This window comes from Falco cherrug, chromosome 7 (assembly GCF_023634085.1).
Source record: "Falco cherrug isolate bFalChe1 chromosome 7, bFalChe1.pri, whole genome shotgun sequence".
NCBI lineage: Eukaryota > Metazoa > Chordata > Aves > Falconiformes > Falconidae > Falco > Falco cherrug.
Genome location: NC_073703.1, coordinates 31,186,377 through 31,206,057, shown reverse-complemented (window position 1 = coordinate 31,206,057; position 19,681 = coordinate 31,186,377).

Genomic DNA, 19,681 nt, shown 5'->3' with positions numbered 1-19,681 from the left:
GAGCCGTGGACACTTGAGTCTGGGATTGAGACAGGTTTGCAAACTGCTGACTGTATATACTAAGGGTTTGTGGTGATTAATTACATCCCTATTGCTAGGAATTGTCTTACCTCACCCATAAACTTATGGAGTAGTGTGGCTGGGATCTGGTTACTTGGTGCTGGGATGCTTTGATTCATCAGGAGTGGATCTACTCATGCAGAAAGCTGCCACCGTGGCCTTGCTGTTGCTCCCCAGATGTGAAGCAGAGGTACTGAAGCCAAGACACCAGTGGACGGGGGGACTTGGCTGCAGGGAGGGACTCTCACAGCTGCAGGATGCACAGCAGAGTATCAGGTCACATCTGGAAATACAGCAGCATCTCAAAGCCAGTCTTTTCTGCTTTCCTTTGCCTAGCTGTGCAGAGGATAAAATACAGACGAGAGAAGCAGTGGGGGGGGTTTGTTTTTTTTTGTGGGGTTTTTTGTGTGCTTTTTTTTTTTTTTTTTGGTGCTTTTGAGCCCCAAAGTGACAAATGCCATTAAGGCCATTACAGTGAACTGAAAAAGCTCAGGTAAGAATGTATAGGTGTTTGTCCTGCAGTGCTTCACTGGAGAGAAGGGAGGCTGGTGCAGAAGATATGTAGAGCAGCATCTCCTCTCTCCAGAAGATGTAAAGGGTTGTGGCATGCTGGGTAGTAGTGCTGCAGCCCTCTGACAACACAGCATCCCCTTCCCACCCATGCCCACCCCACAATGGGACAGCTGGGAACATTTTATTTGATCTCTAGTTGAAACAAGCCCAATACCGCTTAACAAAGGAAGGGTAGGGTTTGGGCCGTGTTGTGTTCAGTTAGTGCTGGATTTTTATTTGTATCTTAATGTCCCTCTCAACCAGCTTAGTTGTTGAAATAATAGAAACATTTACAATTGCTTTTGCTTATTTGAACTCTACAAATATCTTTGGTCCTATGTCTTTATCTGCTAGCATTAGCTTTCACATGCAAATCAGATCATTGCCTGAGCAAATAATGACTAAGATTCCTAATTCTCTTGTTTGCACAAATACCACTTGGCATGTGAAAAATTTAGAATTGCATAATGTATACTGAGCCTTGTCTCCCCGGGCAGTGGAGTGGCAGAAGTCAGTTTCTGCAAGGCACCATCATGTAGAAAGTGATTTTGAGTTTCTAGCGTGACTCACCCTGATATCCTCCATGACAATCTTTCTTGTCTGCGAAATTAGCATATGGGTGATGTGCGCTAAGTCACAGAATCTCAAATATTCTGCAGCTGGCTTTCAAAGTAAACTAATTTTAACTCAGACACTTGTGAATGCTGGGAAGAGGTCTTCTGGGTCATCAGGTCTTTCTCACTGTGTTCCAGAAGACAACAAAATCTATCTTAGGAGAAGTTAGAATTTCCCTTTGCCTCAGTTCTTACTGAAAGATTGTCCAGAAGATCTCTGCTCTTTTTTTACACATTGAATATATCTTTATTGTAATGCAATCACAGAACAAGGCTGGAAAGTACTTTTTCAAGGTATTGTATCTAATTGTCAGTTTATGTTGCATGTAAATTCCATTATTTCAAAGAGTGCAATTAAATATTCTGACTATCGTTTAAAATATTTACAATTCTCTTAGTCAGATAAGACACAATATTTTTAGTTGAAGATATTCCCCAGACATCTGCTTTTTTCTAGCCCATATGGTGAAATGCGTGCCACATCTCGTCTGTACGTTATGCCATATAATTGCTGCCAGAAAGGATTCTAAGTTACTATCTAAAGCAAAGCAATTCAGTAATCTGGCAAAAAACCTTTCCAGAACTCTTATGTTTTACACAGTTCCTGAGCAATCGGATATCAGTACCATATTCTGCCTTTTGTCTTGAAATAGGTCCTATGGAAACCCAGGAGTAAATACTTTGTAATGCAGAATTCAGTTCCTTAAGTGTTGCTCAGCTGGTTGGAAGTATCTGTGGTTGATGCCACTGAGAGAGTTGTAGAGTGTGAGAATCCTCTGGCATGCTTTTTTTTGAAAAATGCACATTTATTACACAATTATATCACGAGTCTTCTGTTGGGTGGCAGAACACTTTTTATATTAGATACTACTATTTATTTGTGCAGATACTAATCTTTAAAAAGAATTTGGATTATTGTCTCTCATGTGAACAGATAGCATGTCAGTATGGTGACCTGCACCTGAAATTTCTTAGGATGTTTATTACCAAACAGCTTCTCTTAGTAAAGTGACTGTTGGGCCACAGCTTTGGCCAGACACTTACTGGATCTGACAAACCTCTGTGCGTAATGTCTGTAGCACTACTTGATGGATACTTGTGCCTAACACAAGAAAACTAAACAGAAAGCTTGGAAAGTGAGGGAATCATTAGTGGTGTATTAGCTTAGTTAGTGAGTCTTTTGAACAAGAGTGAAGAAGTTATTTAGAATCCTCCAGCTGACCTGCACCTGTCCTGCCCAGGCCCCATCACCTATGGATTTTTTTTTCTCTGTTCTTCCTATTAGTGTAATCCAAAGGCTGCAGTGAAACTCTTGTGGTTACTAACTGGAGGTTGGCTAACAGCAGAAACATACATGGATGTCTTTTTTTTGCTGGAGCTAGCAGTCTTCATTCCGGATTTAGACCTTCCTTGCAACATTCTGGAGAAATGAGGTTTGGTTGTGACTATTCTCCAGTTAAACTGTGATTTATAAACCATATTCTGGTATTTCAGCTAGATTAAAATAGTGGTGCTCTATTACTTTTTGATCTATTACTTGCACGTAGATTCGGTGCCGAGGTTAATGTAATAAAGATTCTGAAATTTGGTTAGAGTCATGCAACATCCCAGGTTCATAACCTAAGTGTTGGTTGCCTTTTGCTCACACCAGAGGTGTAAGTGTATAGGACTGGATACACATATTAGTGAAGGCTTTGATCGCTCAAGGCATTGTGCTTTAAAACTGCTGTAGTATATTGTCTGCTCTGCAACGACAGGAGTCCCTGAGACTCGCTTATTGAGCTGTGCCACCTCTTCTTGCTCTGTGGAATGTTATGAGCAGCTATGCACTATATACATCAAATGAGGGAGGGCCTACTTTTGTGCTGATGTATGTTATTCACGCCTTAAACCCAATGTAGACATCTGGTTGAGTTCAAAATTACTGCTGAAATGCTTCTGTACCTGGTCCTCAAAGGACATCTTCTTACAAGCCTCTTCTTTCTGCTTTCTTAATGATGTCAGCTAACTCACCCTCCCTATGGAGTCAGCTGCAGTTACTGGACAATTAATGTACAGAGGCATGTGTAGGATATCAGCTCAATAAACCTATTCTTGGTGTGTACCTTGCTAGCTAGGGTCTACTTAGTTTCATGCATTTATGCTGGAGGTAAAAGATGTTTGCATGCAGTCCTCTTACTGTAAATGATATTTTCCTGTTCTGATGTCTATAGAATGTCGCTGCAGAAGTACTGCAGTGAAGAAGTATCATGCTTTTAAACAAGGTGGGGAATGTAGGAGATTCTCTTCGTTTTCATGTCCTGACCTTGAAGGAGGTGAAATGCAGACATCACCAACCTGCTAAAAACCCGTTCCAGTTTTTGATCAACTTAACCCTTTCCAATTATTTTTCAGGAGTTGCCTATTCATTTCCCACCAGTGAGGGAGAGGTGTGAAATGCCCCTTCATTTCGTCTGAGTCCTGCAAGTAAATCCTGTTGCTGGACCCTCCCGGTTCAGCTGCTCTCTGCTGAGGAGAACTTACCAAGTGTTTCGCAGTTGTCACTACTACCCATCTGTGACATTTCTGTTCTCTCACTGTGATTCTTGTCCCTTCCCACACTCAGCAGAGGTGGGTGGTGGGGAGTAATTACACCCCTTTTTATTTAGGTTTTGGTACCTTTCACCAGAATTTTTTAGGCCTCTTGATATTCTGAGGGCCTGTCTTTGCCTTTCCCAAATGTATAATTATTCTTGTTATCTTTAATTAATATGTGCACGTAGGTATGCCAAATTACTTCCTTTTCTTTCCTTACCTTATTATAGCTCTTGAATAGGGACAGTTCTGTTATTCTTTCTTTGGTGAAGTCCCTGGGAGTAGTTGTGTAGCTTTCCTTGGGTGAGGACCACCAGCATAAACCTAATAGTGATTTTCCTGATGGCTGCATCAAAACCCCAGGCGTTTTAGGAACAGCACCGCACACATTTTACATTCATCCCGCTTCTTTTTTTCCCATTGGCACACGATGGGATGGGGCCCTGATGTGTTTGGGTTCTCTCCTTTCTTGCTTCAGAGAGAGCTTGTGCTGTGAGGTGGGCTTGCTGCTTTCGGTAGGGTCATCACCCCTGCCAGAGAGCCCCGCTCAGCGTGGTTAGACACGGTTAGACAGTAGGTTGCACTGAGTCACTGTCCTGCTGAAAGCTGGCTCAGAAAATCAAAATGAAATAATGTATTTTCAACTACTTTTTCTTGTGCTTGAGAGTGACAGTGTAAGTTACGTTCATTTACAAGTGTTCATCAGTCTGACCCGTAATTGGCGTGACATGCCAAGGCCCTCTGTGGTGTTAGAGAAAACGTTTAGATGACAAAACATAAATATATATGTATGTATAAATATCTATTGGACCCTGAATTTATGGAGGCATTTGTAGTGCTGTGCTTTAAGGGACAGCTTAATGGGATATGTTAAACTGGAGTGTTCATGGTCAAAAGTGACAATATATTGTAGAAGTCGGTGTCCATTAATAAGCACAACAAAATAATGCAGGTTTCAGGAATGCATGTCTTCGGGTTTTTGTGTCTTCTTAGCAGACAAAGGAGCTGAACTGCGAAATTTTGCTGTTGTATATATTTTGTTCCCCTTTAAACTTCTCCACAGGGTGTCAGGAAAGCCACTGGTGACAGAGCTCAAAGTGCCACTGTCGCTGGGAGGGGTGTCTGCTTTTCTCTTCCTAGTGCTGCAGAGCTGCAGCCAGCAGTCACCTGTGGGCAAAGGGACTGACCAGAGAGGAGCATCCACAGCTTGGCTAATGAGCACCAATTAAAAACCTGACCTGCTGGCACCTAGCATGGGGAGGAAGGGTAGAAATTGCAGGTGAGGAGCAAAAGGAGGAAAGCTTTTGAAGTAGCCTCTTATGCAAACAATGCAAAAGCCTTTTACTTGCCTGTATTAATCTTGATAAATGAGCATTTAATTTCTGTAATTAGCCTTTCATGCACTCCAAGGAAGCGAGCGTACACTTACACACTCATTCTCATTTCTTTTAAATCTTGAAGGCTTGCCGTTTGGTTGCTAAGGGAAAGAAAAGATTTTAGTCTGAGATGAACAAAAAGCAGAATTTGCTCCCAGGTGTTGGTGAATCATCAGGGAATGAAGCTTTTTTAATAATGTCTAAAGGAAGGGAGGGGGCAAGTGTGTGGGTGCAAATTTAGTTTTCCTGAAAGATGCTGAGCCTGACAGCCCAGGGACTGCAGTCTGGTGAAGGCAGAGGACCAGTGGGGATGTAGCTGGCTGCTGTGTACCTGTCATCTCCCCCCCCCCCCGAACCTGAGTCAGGATGGTCCTGAGGATTAGAGCAGCACCTTGGGTGTTCATTAGGGAAACGGCCAGCATGCCTTGTAATGTGGGCACTCGTCCCCAGGCAGAGGGACTAAGTCAGCTGCCCCTTCCGAAGCCTGGGCCAGCGCAAAGGATGAATTAAGGGAAATTAGGAGGGGTTCAGTGCAGGGCAATGTGGCCGTACTACAGGCGAGGAAGCTTCTTGTGGGGGAGGTGGCCTGGAGAGAGGTTGTTTAGCACAGAGAAGAGAGGGGGTTTTAAGAAAAGAGAACAGGGAAAGGAGGCATCAAGTCCTAAGTCATAAGAAAATTGATCAAGATTTTCTATTTCCTTAATTAATAAAAGGGGATACTAGGTGGAGCAGAAAGCTAATGAACAAAAAAATGAGAACCAGAATGAATTGTCCCACAGAAGTTACTGATTTTTGATAACTGAGTCTGCAGAGTATATCTAGGGACGTTTATGCCATGATTTTCCAAAGTTATTACTATTTCTTAGATGTATACTACCCTTTCAATATTTGCACCATAAATCTGATCCTGAGAGTTACATTTTTAGTCATTGCATTTAATCATTAGCATTCAGTCCTATAGCTGAAATTTCCCTGTCAGCAATTGATGCAGATCAGATTTTGAACTTAAAATATGTGCAGCAATCCAGAGATCAAAGATTGAGCATGGAAATCTTAACAAAAGCCCTTTGAGTAAAATGGAAAAAAATCTGTACTCTGCTTGTAGGTAGCTTGCAAACAGGAAGAGAAGGGGGGTGGAGAATGACTTGAGCAGTTTACTATGGAATATCCACTGGGATGTAGTATGTTTTCTGTGGCTGAACATTATAAAAGACTGCTGCAACTTTGCCAATAAAATACAGATAGCTGAGTATAAACTGCTGCCCAGCTGGAGCTTTCTCAGAAAACAGATAGAATTATTCAGATTCTTTAGTCTTTGGACCCTGATCACATCAACAAAGATATCCTGCAATTATTAATTTTTAGTGTTACCTCTGTATAAGGGGTATACACCTGTCTGCTGTTCTCTCAGCAGCTTCTGCCATGAGACTGAGATGTGCTGCATCATTTTATTCCAGATCAGAAGACCTGGTCTGACTTGAACCTTGCTGAAGGATGGATATACCACCTTCCAGGCTGTGTTCAGCCACCATTGCAGCCTCCTGCTCAGCGCATTGTGTCATGCACGCTCCTTACCCCAGGAGGGAGATTTTCTTCCATCTTATCAGTCCCACTTGTGTGGATGCTGTGGCTTGATCCACCTGCCATCAGCACTGGTGGTAGCATCCAGCATACATGTTCTTCTGGGAGTCCTCCTCTGCACCCACCTCCCCACAGGAAAGACTGAAGGAAGATGGGAATGGTTGGTTAGCAGAACCTGCCTTCAGGTGCTGCTGAAATTCAGCTAGTCAAGCAAGATAAAGGGCAACAGGCAAATGAGAAACATTTAGGATGATCCTCTCTTTCTCAACCCACTAAGAAAAACATGCTGTTATTCTGTATTCTCTGGTTGACTGTGCCAAGCCATCACTTGGAGATGGACATGGTGTCCTTTCCTCTAGTAGGAACTATAAGAATTAAATAGTTCAGTAGCCAAATGTCAGCTTGGTTAGTCAATAATCTTTCTTCAGACTTTCTCCTGATGCTCAAATACTGCAAAACTTTGCCAAGGAGATTATTTTCTACCCCTGTTTATTTGGGGATTTTGGAGCGTTATTCTTTCACTTGCACACGGTGAATGACCTTGTCTTTGTCCTTCTGTTCCATAGCAGATAAACTTCACAGCTTTTAATACCTGTTAGGGTTTTACCGTTGCAGAGGCTTTCCTCTTGTGGTATGACTGCTATAAAAAGTGTTTTCCATTTTGAAATAGTCTGTTAGATCGAGGTTTTAAAGACAGAAATTAACAACTTTTTTTTTCTTTAAAATGTTCTTTGGTATGGTTTTGTCACCTTACCATTCCTCTTGTGCCCACCGAGTCAAGACTCTGCTGAATATGTTACTGGTATTTCATCTTGCTTCTGTGAACATAATTACTGGATGTGATGTACGCTCCAGAAGGTTGTTGATTATTTTTATTGCTGTCTTGAAGCTTGTCAGTGAGCTGCCTAGCTCAGAGCTGGAGCTGGAGCCATTCCCAGGCTGATGAAAATTTTTTAGGGAGGGATGGACTGGTGCAGAGTCATCCCTCCACATTCTAATATCAGAGATGAGAAACAACTTGTCTTGCTCCTGCTTCCAACAGTCTTGCATATTTAGGATAAGTAAATAATTTAGGACTAGAAATGTTGCCTGTTAATTTCATTGAGAATCAATGAAGTAGATTAAAACTGTATAATTCAGAAACACTGAAAATACAAGGAAAGTACTGCAAAGTTACTGGTGCTTGAAATTTTTTTGTTATTCTCTGCAAACAAACACAAAGCTTGATGATTCAGTGTGTCTGCAGTTTCAGAGAAATATATTGGAGGTTAGAAAGAGAAAACAACATTATATTGCTATGCAAAGCCTGCAGAAGGCAGCAATATACTCTCACACCTTCTGTGGGACATAAACTGGTAAAATCTAAGCAAAAGCTCATCACGTTTGATGAATTTAATTTGCTCAAAAGTAAAATGGGTCAGTTCAACAATAGGGAGGGCTAGTTCAAGTTTTTTATGGTAAACTTCTCAAACAAATGAGTTTATAACCAGTCATTTTACACACTTCAGTCTGTGGCTTCTCCTATATAATCTGTGCCCAACAGAGAATGTGGCTGGTATTTTGCTCGCTTCTTTCTTCCCTTGCTTTTTAAAAGCAGAATGTGTAGGAGAGTAGGAAGAATACCTACCAGTTTCTGAAGCATTATTTCCTGTAAGATTATTATGACAATGCCTTGGCAGTATTTGTGTGTATGTATATGTGCACCTTGAAACTAAAAATCTCAATAAAAACAAAAGCCAAAACCTAAACCCAGAATGTAAAACTCCAGGCACTTGTTAAGTCTAAGCTAAATTCCCTGCAGAGCCAGTGCTGGGAAGAGGCTTGTGAAGGGGTGCTTGGAGGGAAGCATGACAGTGAAGTCACTTCCAGCAGTCACCTCCACCTGCGCAGGGCTGAAGAATGTGTCTGAAAGGAAGAGACCAGAGTGCACTGAGTGTCTGCCCCTGCACCGGTGTGCTTGGTGCTAGGGAAGGACTTACTGCCAGCAGTAGTTCAAGCATGCCTCTTACAGTATTTTGTCCTTTTAAAAGCTCTGAGAAAGCAGCAATAATGTGTAGCACAAGCAAGTTTCTGTACACTTGCTGTTTGTGTTCATGCTGTTCTGCCACAAGCGCCCATCTGTGTCCCAAAAACTAAGATCTCAGGCTGTCTGTGTCATGAATCCTTTGGCATACCCTCCCAGGTGCCTCCCCTGGGAAGGCTGGGGACAAGCTCAGGACACTTAAAGCATCTCCGAGGGGTCCCACTTATGTTCTGCAGGACCTCCAGTTCTGTAGTCTTGGTCTGTCAACAGGTATTGTGGGAAGCAGCATGGCATGACCCTGGATGCCACAGAGTACCAGTCTAGTATGTCTTTTAAAAAGCTCCTGACCTTTGAATCACCTCTGCAGGCAGAATTATTATTAGGTGGTGCCGCCACATGCTCAAGACCCAAGCTGGTAATCTACAGTGCAGTGTGGTCACAAGACCTGCTCTTGCACCCTCTATGTTGGTTTTAGGGACTGTGTGAGTTGGGGAAAAGGCTAGCAGTGACCGCATCAGTGGCAGCCCCTCATGACGAAACTGCAGACCAGCTTTCAAGTGTGCCTGACAGCCACAATAAGGTCAGGGCTGAGGGCCTGGATGGACATATTGCTGCTGGTGCAGAGCTGTTTCAAGGTAGAGGATAGTGCTCCATTTGTAGCCCTTCAACCCACCAACTTTGGGGATTAGAGTTATTTGCTATTTGACAGGGGATAACCACTGACTGTGAACAGGGACAATCTTCTTTAAAGGTATCCCCAGGCAGAAGAGTTCCATAAGAAGAAGAACAAAGATCCCCCACTGCTGCCTGCAGCTGTGAGCTTTTGCTGTAGTCTGTAGCAGTCATGGAGTCAAATTGCATTAATACGGGTGAATTTATCATCTTGGACTCCTTCACAAGGGAGCTGGCTGCCTTGATTAGTTCTGTATCAGTCAGAGGCCAGGCTTCTTGCAATGTTGCTCTGAGAAGGAAATACGCAACAGCGAAATGAAAATATTGGGTAGATGGCCATTGAATTGATTGCTAAACGCCCTGTCTTCAGGCTTGGATGCTCAGATATGTCAGCAAAAGTGCCTATCTCGAATCTTTGCTTGCCCCAATGGTATTCATGTGGAGACAATTTATTTAGGACCTGGGCTTTTTTAGCTATATAAGCTTTTGTATTTGGTGTTAGTGCACTGGTCCATGTAGAAAAAGAACCGATGCTTGTCTTGTTCTAAAATTCAGATCAATCAAAATAAAGCCCTTGCGGTATTCTTCTGGGGTTTTTTTCCTTTTTCCTTAGCTCTATTGAGATGACTTGCAGGATTAACTTTTCATATGGCTACATTCTACCCAGGTGCAAATGTGTGCAACCAGTGACTGCATATGTTGCGTTCTCTCTCGTTTGAAGGTGAAACATCAGGACGGAAAACTTTTCTGAAAGCTGTGTGTTGGGTCAAGCAGAAGCCTTGTGGTTGTCATGTGAATGATGGGGTGAACTTCTATGAAGCATCACCAGGTGGTTAGAAGTTAGACTAGGCTGAAAGGTCAGCCTTTGCTTTATCTGGGGCTCTCTCCAAGGTCTCATGAGAACCATTTTTTCCATCCTATCTCCCTGCTCTAAATTCAGTGGTGGTTTTGTAAATCTGCAGGGCCAGAAAGGAGAGTTTACTGACCGTCTATTCTGACCTCCTCCATAATAAAGTCAATAACACTTCCCAATCTAAATATTTACATGAACTAAAGGAACCCATTATTTTTAAAAATAGAATTAAATACTCCAATCCTCAGTTAAAAATGGCTTAAAATGGTGAAACCTCTGATTTAAGGCTTGAGAGATAAGTAGTTGGTGCCAAATTTTAACATCCTTGGGATTGAACCAGGTTTTTAAAGCTACCTTTTACAAGCCTACTTTTGAGGTTTGATAGAAAAAAACCTGCAACTCCCACCATGAAGTTCTTCTAGACTTACTATCTACTTTCAGTCTTCAAAGCATGCGTGGGTGGTGATTGATGTAGAAGTATTGCAAAGTGAATATAAATGCCAAAAATATTAAAGCTCTTCAAATTTTCTATTTCTATAGAAACAATTATCTACACCTTTTCATTGCTGTAAAATACTGAAGTCGGTATTCAGTTGTTTTGTTTATGGAGACAAAGAATCAACATGTGGTCTTTTGTTTGGTTTGAGTCTGATCCCTGTACTAAATGCATTGTGGAATTGGAATATAGTCTACCTTGCTGAAAAGAAATATGTATTCACATCCTGTACATATCTGTAAGATGATGTATAGGTGCATTGCTTACACAAAATTTGTATTTGGATTTTAAACATAATAACCACTGCACATTTAAAATATACTGTTAATGCTAATTGTGTAGGAGAAAGCTTTACCCTATTTTTTAATGGGACTTAAAACGATTGTCATTGTTTTCCTTTATAGTAAGTGGTGGAAGTTTTTATACTCCATAAAACAGTGGTGTATGACATTTTATTTGAGATGTCATACCATTTTGTCACCTACTTTCATGGATACTAAGACTTAGAGCCTTGTTTGTGGTAGGCATTGCACAGACACCTCCCAGTGACATGGTCTGTGCCCTGATTACAAATAGAGAAGACAGAACCAGTGCAGAGTGAAGCAGCTTGTCTCAAGTCACCGAGGAGATCAAGAAGACACTTAGGGACAGGAGACAAGCATCCTGCCATTCCAAGCCAGGCTGTGTGATGTATAAATCTGAGACTTTCCAAAGAATTTGAGAGTATTTTATTAAGACCACAGCTTTGCTGGTAAAGCAATAAATCAGGTGGTCTCTGAGGGTGGCAGCTAACCAACAACATTACAGTAATTAATTACTATTCAAAGTGCAAAAAAGCACTTTTAAATAACATTGTTGCAACTGTTTAAATGCTGACCTTTCAGCAATGGCTGTGGTAGTTCAGTCTGAAAGTATGAAAAAGTCCATTATCTGGAGAGTTGGCTAGCTGACAACCGGTGATTATTTTTCTTGCAAACTATTTTGGGTATGAAAATATTGTTTGAGAAAATTGGGAACACATTTTCAATTTCTCTGTGTATCATGGGGAATGTGGCAAAGCACTTAACTAGCTGCTATGGAAGCACTGCACCCATCCCTACCTGTTTGTCTCAAGCTTGTGGGAGGAGTTAAATTACAACAGCAATAGGCTCCACCTGTGGTTATCACTACAGGTTGTTTACCTGGAGTGAGAGTGATAAGCTTGGAAGAGCAGCATCTCTTTGGTGCTCTTTATCTTGACTTGAATGAGACTACACAACTAATTATTGAATTACTGTAGCTTCACATTGAGAAGGAATTTCACTTATCCTGAAATACACCCTTTTAAAGCAAGGTACATATGCTTTTCATGGAGTAGTAAAGAAATTAAGAGAACTAATATCTTGCTTTATCAGGTTATAATTGGATAGAAAATGAAGGATTTTAATAAATTGGGGATATTAGATATCCAGATGGAAGCTACAAAAAGAAACAACTGGATATGAGGCAATCCTGGAGATGACAGGTACTGAAGCATAGAGGTAGTAAAGGCCATAGACTTTTGAGAACAGAATTCACATAACTCTTAGATTTGACCTTGTACATTAAGCTGTGGAGGTGAAGGCAAGAGCTAGGCTTCTGAATTTAAAAGACCCAATTTCTCCAGAATGAGGGAATTGATGGGCATATATAATTGGATGTTGTTATTGTAGGGTCATGGTGGAGGCAGGGAGGTTAGCATGAAGGTAAGGCTGCAACTAATAATGGCTCAGAAAAACCTGTTCTTTCTGGAAATAAATATTTAGAGGGGCAGGAACGACTGTGCCTAATAAAGAAATTATGCATGCAAGTTATGAAGGAAAGCAAGGCTTATAAAGAGATTGAATGGGTTACTAAACATGGAGATTGACCACAAACAGAAGAAGTGATTTAAAAGAGTGAAAAAAAATAGAAAAAATTGTATAGAGCCCATAAAATTGCTTTTAAAAGTCTTTCTGATAGGTCTCTGGAAAAAAGGGTGAAAGGGGATATTGTGTAGACTTGTTACTGCATATTTAAATGCAGATCAAAATACCTTTGCTACACTGATACTCGCTAGAAAAGCCTTTGAAACAAAGGGATGGGCAACTCATGAATTTTTCTCTCACTTGTTTGGAGTAGACTGCTAAGACCCTGGGAAAATGATTAAACATTCACATTGCACTGCCTTCTAAGTACGTGGAAAATGCTTTTATACTGTGCTGAAGATTTCCTAGCTAACTACAAGGGCCTTACATCATATCTTCAACAACGTTCAGCACAAACAAGGTACAGTTATGGTTTGGGGTTTCTCTGAAACACCTTGTCTTTTTTTCTACTTCTCTTTGTGTTGCTTTTTGTGGGGTGTTTTAGTTTCTTGGGGGGTTATTTTGTGTTTCCTCTTTGATATTGGTGTTTGCCTCAAAGTGGTATTGTTAGGAGTGCTTCAGTCCTAGTTTTGGTCAACATGCTTGTAATAATGTCCTCTCCAACGTTGTCTGAAGGAGTGTGCATCCTCACTGAATGTTGCAGTTTATTTAACTTCTTCCACTACCTTACTGTGCCAAACGTTATTTGGGGGGTGGGGGTGGGGTGAGTTTCAAAAGAACCTTAGACCAGATTGTAGTCATCATTGGAACTTGTAGGTGCTTCATGAAATATAACATATGATGGTGATTTAGGCTGGAAATGACCTCTGGAAGTCCAACTCTCTCCTGTAATTAAAGACAGGTTATTTCAGATTGCTGAGGGCTCTGTCAAATCCAGTTCTGAATATCTCCAAGTATGGACGCTCCAGTTTGAGCAACCCATTTCAGAGTTTCAATAACCTCACAGAGAGGATTTTATTTTTTTTTAGGGGGGTGGTGGGGTGTGTGTGGAAGTGGTGGTTTATGTCCCCAGTCTCTAACTGGAATTACCACTGTGTCCATTTTTTCTTGTCCTATCACTATGCACCTCCAAGAAAAATCTGGCTCTAAATCTTGCTGGTAACAAGATGTTTGCATTTCTGAACACTACTACAGTGAGCAACATATCTTCTAGAGGTCACCTGTAATTTTAAGTGTGGAAACATCTAGAAATCTGGTCATGACCAAGCAGTAGTAGGAGCAGTGGCAGCTTCTCCTTGGTTTACTTCTCTTCCCCAGTAAATTCCTGAATGTGGTATCAGAGTCAAGTTGTGTTATACTTCAGAAAACTCGGAGAAATTAATGCCCTGTGAATGCCTATAGATACAGGATCGTGCCATGCTGCTTTGTTAACAAAACAAAGATAAAATGTGGTGGAAAGCTAGCCTTTCAAATGCATTTTTACTTCCCCTAACAGCGGCTGCTGAGATATCAGGGTTTTATTCTATTTCAAAATGTGTCAGCCTTAGATAGGTACCTTCTTACTCACAGAGACTTTTGAGGTTATCATTTTAAAACTGAAATGCTTGAAGTCTGGGAAGTACTGGATCATTTGAGAAACCTATGTACAACATCCACTATATATTGGTATGTAATTTCAGTGTACTCTTAGTGGAAGTTACTGATTTGGCTAATGTAACGTTCATAACTCTGAACAACTGAAGGATTTTTCTTCCTTTTTTTCCCCCTAAAATCACTTTCTCTTCCCCTTTGACTAACTTGTAAGTGAAGCTTGATAAAAATGGGGGATTTGCAGCAAAATTCTGGGGAAGATGTGGGACATGAGATATGTACTTGGAAAAGTTTCAAGAAAGATTACAGGTAAAAATTATCCTAACCAGTTATAGGAGATGTCAGAGGGAGATTAAGACAAAGAAATGGCAGCTGTGTGGGAAATTGTATGTATCTGGATGTGTTCAAAGTGGAATTGACTGCAAAGGTAAGAAATTAAGGAGGTCATTCTAAGTGTTTCTGATGACTGCAATCATGAGTGCACCCTTTTCTCAAGTTGCTGAAGCAACAGGCTATTAGTGAAGTTCCCTCACCCCCCCTTTTATTTAATCTCTTCTGGTGTTTGTGCTTAAGTAGAACCAAAGGAGATGGAATTTCAGAGCCTCTGTTGTGGCACTTGAGGCATGAGGTTGGGATTGAGAGAATAAACCAGGCAAGAAAATGCCAGGAGAAACCTGCTGGTGGGTTTTCCTGCCTGCTTTCCCTTTCCTTTGCACAGTAGCATGAACAAATGCTGTGGTGTTGGGTTGATTTGCAGTCTTCATGTTTGGCTTCACAGCTTTAGTGGGGATTGACCATTCTCTTGGTGCTTTTTAAAGACTATCTTGAAGCTGAATTTATTCAAGGCTTTGTTCAGTGTGTTGCAAGTAGCTGGAAAAATCCAGACATGGTTCACTTCAAATAGATTTATCTCCTTGCTGGTTGAAGCTGTACTAATCACAAGATGAAAGTGTCAGGGAAGGTTCAAGACTATTTGAACTAGTATGAAGTTAGAAGGTTTGGTGTCAACACTTTGCTTTTTAACCCTTCTGTGGCCATCTGTAGTCAACTAGCTGGCGACAAATTTTGTCCTAAGGTTTGATGCAGGGAATGACCTTTTCACTAGTGCTCATGATGGGGATCTTCTGGCTTATAAAACTGTTCCTTTTGCCTTCAAAAGAAGGGAAACTCCAGGTCAAAGAATGCAGACATCTTCAGGCCTCGAAAGGCGACACTCTTCCTCTTGCAAAGTCTTTCTTTGGGCTGTCCCATGCGAGGGAGTGTGTTATCCCCTGAGGTTTTTACATGGTTGTAAGCAATTAATGAAGCAACACAACCAGCTGAAGCCTGGAGTAGTCTCATTCAGTGTAGCTGCTTTGTGAAGCAACATTGACTTGCACCAGCTGAGGATGTAACCAGGTTGTTTCATATTTAGCCTCAAAGCCTCCTTGTTGATACAGCAGTAATTGTTCTTACTGCAATTAAAATTACCTCTTCTTGGGTAAACATACACTGAGATTTGTGCTTTATCACTTTGAAATAAGATTTCCCCAACTTTGTTTATTAGCAGCGTTGCCCAAACAGAAAGAAACATATGGCTCATGCCATGCTGACTTGAAGTCTTCGGAGTCCCACTGGAGAATAATTAAAGTGATTTTGATTTATGGGTGTGATGAAGTACAAGCCATTCTCATTTGGCCTTATGTCTAGAAGCTCTGGGACAGTAGGGTACCTTAGTGGGAGAGCTGTAATAATTAACATAAACCAGATTGTTATTATTCAGATAGCTTTGTTGCTGTTAATGATCATTTGTAATTATTAAAAGACTTTACATAATCTATGCAGGACTTCACGTTTACCCATCCCTGGAACCACATGGTTACTTTGGCTTAGTTTAGATTGAACAGTTGAGAGATTCCAGCATTTTAGTTCTTGAAAAGAGGTAGGTTATTATAATGAAAAAATCTCTCTTGTCAAATGGGCTCTTTTGTTTTTTTAACTGATGACACCAAGGAGAACATGCTGTCCAGTGCAGTTTCAGAGCTTTTTCTTTCCACTTTGGAAACAGCTGATGAAAACAGATACGCACAGAAAGTATAGATCTCTTCATGGAACAAGTAAAAATATTTAAAAATTAAGGTTTTGACTAAAATTTAAAAATGGCTCAACATTTTCTCTGGAAAACAGACACTAAGATATGTTCACATGAGTAAAAACTCAGCTTCCTCCTACGAAAAAAGTTTAGCCAGAATTTTTGCCCTGTGTGGATAACTTACTCTCCTGACGCTCACTATGAACTCGAAATAAGAGAACCTGTTTGCGCATCACTGTAAATTTTATTTCACAAATGGCTGTTTAACAAAGGTATGTGTAGACTCCTGCAGGTTACTGAATGTAAACATGAATGCTGCTGAATAAATGGAAATTAAACTGTGTAATGTAGGCAGTGGATGTCACAAATATACAATGCATGACAAAACGCAGAGTAAATAACTGACGTTAAAACCTTTGTTCAGAGGCAAACAATATGAAGACCATGAAATAGGAAGCACTTGAGCTTCTTGATTGAGAGAGTCTTGCCAATTAATTTTCAAATTAGGTTTCTCTGGATTCTATTTAATGCAAGCTTTTAGTGGTGCTCTAAAATATCAGTATGTGTATCTGCATAAGCTGAAACTAAGGCCAAATCACAGTTTGGATTAGAGTCCTGTTGAACACTTAGGTGCTTGGGAGTTTCTGGCTGAAGCTTAAGAAGTGGAAGGATGTCTGGGATCGGGTGTATTCATGAACTCTTGGTTAGACACAGTCTGATGGGAATGGTTCCTCTCAAAGCCTTTATCCAGCCCTGGAACTGGAGTACATGGTTCTGAAGTTTTGAAGTTAAAACTATTTGCTTTTTTTCTCTCAGGACATGCATCTGAAATTTTTTGTCTGACCTATAGAACTTGGTTTATGCTACACATGGGATTTGGGGCAAGCTTGTGAAAGTTTTATAAACTGATTCTTTAGATCTGATTTATTTCAGTTAGTGATGGAGGGTTTCTGGGCTTCAGATACCAAAACTTCTAAATTGGTTTACAAATAAATGGAAAAGTGATGTTGGTTCTGTAAATTACTGAAGATTACACGTGCTCCTTTCAGAAAACAGTTGGAAATCTGCCCTTTGGGAATTTTCCTTTCTAATGTGGATGGGTGACTTCAGGTAATATAGAACTGTTTGTGTGTTTTTGGTGTTTTTTTTTTTTTTTTTTCTTTTGTAGGGGGGTGGGGTGGGCACGGGGGTTGGTGTGGGGGGGATATATGTCCTGCAACTCATATTTTGCTTGTTTTAGTTTACTAATGTTCTTGTTGCAAAGAGCTCTTTGTTTTCCTTGGCCCAGTGTACTATGCACAGAAGTCAGCTTTCTGTTTTAGACCAGATCACAGACCTCAGGAAAGTAATTTCTTCCCTCTCCTTGCTGGCAACTTCAGGAGGCAGGTTTCTTAGGGCTTAAATGTGAGACAGAAATGGAATAGAATTTTGCTGTTGCAGATGATCTGTGCACAAACAACCCAGAAGCCTTGCATTTTGCATGGGAATTTGCCATGCACTGGTGGAGGGCACTATATATGCTTTGGTGCCGAAGTAATTTGCAAATAGTTGAAGACTGTTCTGTTTTATTGCTAATATATGTTCTACTCAAACAGAAACTGTAAAATTGGTCTGAGGCCCATCCCAAGTGTGAATCTCTGCCTTTCTTTCAAAGAGCATAGCTCTCTTTCAAAAATGTAACGCTGTGTGTGACGCAGGAGTTGCCATGGAAAAATATATTGAGCCAATCATGCATGATTTATTTATAGCAATTAGAATGCACATCCCAAAATCCAATAGTAACTTTGATTTTTTTATTTTTTTTTTTAAATACATCCAGACAAAAGATTGAAGCATGTAAATTGTTGGGAGCATTTGTGAGGCTGTATGGTTAATATATTATTTAAAAAATTGACTATGTATGTTCCTGGACACAGCCTTGAAGTACCAGCGGTGCTGATATCTGCTTCTATATTTCTGCTGCTGCTGATAGTTATTACTGTTGTTTGTATACTTACCATCTGTTCAGTGACTATCTAGTGGGTATAGTAAATATCAGTTCAAAGTGAGATTTTTCTTCTAATCATCTCTCTTTGAAAATGTTTGCATAGAAGTGAATGCTCTGGAGCAATCTGTACACCTGTATCTTGCCGGGAACATGGTGCCCAAGGTCCTTAGAGCAGGATACACTTGCCTGTGGTGCTTAAACAACAACAGGCGGTGAATGTGCTCCTCATGATGGCTTTACATTGCATTCAGGCAGGAAAATTTTATTTATGTATTTTGATGACCGTTAACTGCATTTCAATGTTGCATTGAAATGAGGCATCAAAACTTCTGTTGATGTGCCCTTCGTATGTGCTGTATCCTTGGGCAATGGTGAAAATCAACAAGCAAATGCACAAGTCTTCAGGTTTAAGTACTTAGATGTATTTATTTAATGGGTGGACATCCATTGGGGCTTTCCTTCTTCTCCAGGGACGTGTCTTATGGAGACTTTGAATTCGTTGGAGGCTAAGGAACTCTTCTGGAGTTTATTGCCCTTGTCCTTCTATCATTATGTGGCTTGCTGAGTTTCATTTCAATTTGGCAGTGAGTCAAGAGTGTCAGCTTTCTTTGATGTATAGCTCCCTTAGAGGTTAAATCAATAGTGTTTTAAGCATATCGCTTTCTTTCAATGAGGCTGTTGCTGGGGGAATTCTTGCAGTTTTTCAGCTCTCATATTTCTCATTGAAAATGTAACATAAAGGGAAAAAATCTACATAACAAAAACCTGAAAGCAGCTACTACATAGCTGGTTTTAATTACCTGGAGTTAATGTGTGGGATAGAAAACTTACACAGCCCCAAAGCAGTGAAGTCTATGTAAGAGATTTTTCTGACTATAAACTGAGCCTCGTCTCATTCTCTTCTGGTTCATGGGACTGATGGAGACTTACTGGTTTTTATATTCATCTCTTGAGACCTATTGACCTTCTTAAGCCTTTGCGTGGGTGGGAAGGAAGATGGGCTGTAGGTGGTCATGTGCATGGCTGTTAATAACTCAGCAGCAGGCTGTGTGAGGGTTGTACTTGGACCTGTGATGGGAAAGGCTGCCACATAGCTGCTGGAGCATGCGGGTTCATGCTCCTGGGCCTCGTAATCAGTAGGGCTTCCTGAGAGTGGCTCCTTACTAGGGAACATGCCTGCATCTGCTCCCACACAACATCCTTTACCTGGCCCACCTTCTCTTCCCTGAGGGCTGTGGGGTTCCACTGCAAGTGTGTAGGGGGTGAGTTAGGGTAGGGAATGAGGGAGAAGTCAGAAGACTGAGGCTTGGGTAGGATGCCTGGGCTTGTCAGGGAGCACTTTTGCAAAAGAGAGGGGCTTTGAGAAAAATGATGGGCATGCAAGCAGCGTGAGACGGTGGCTTCAA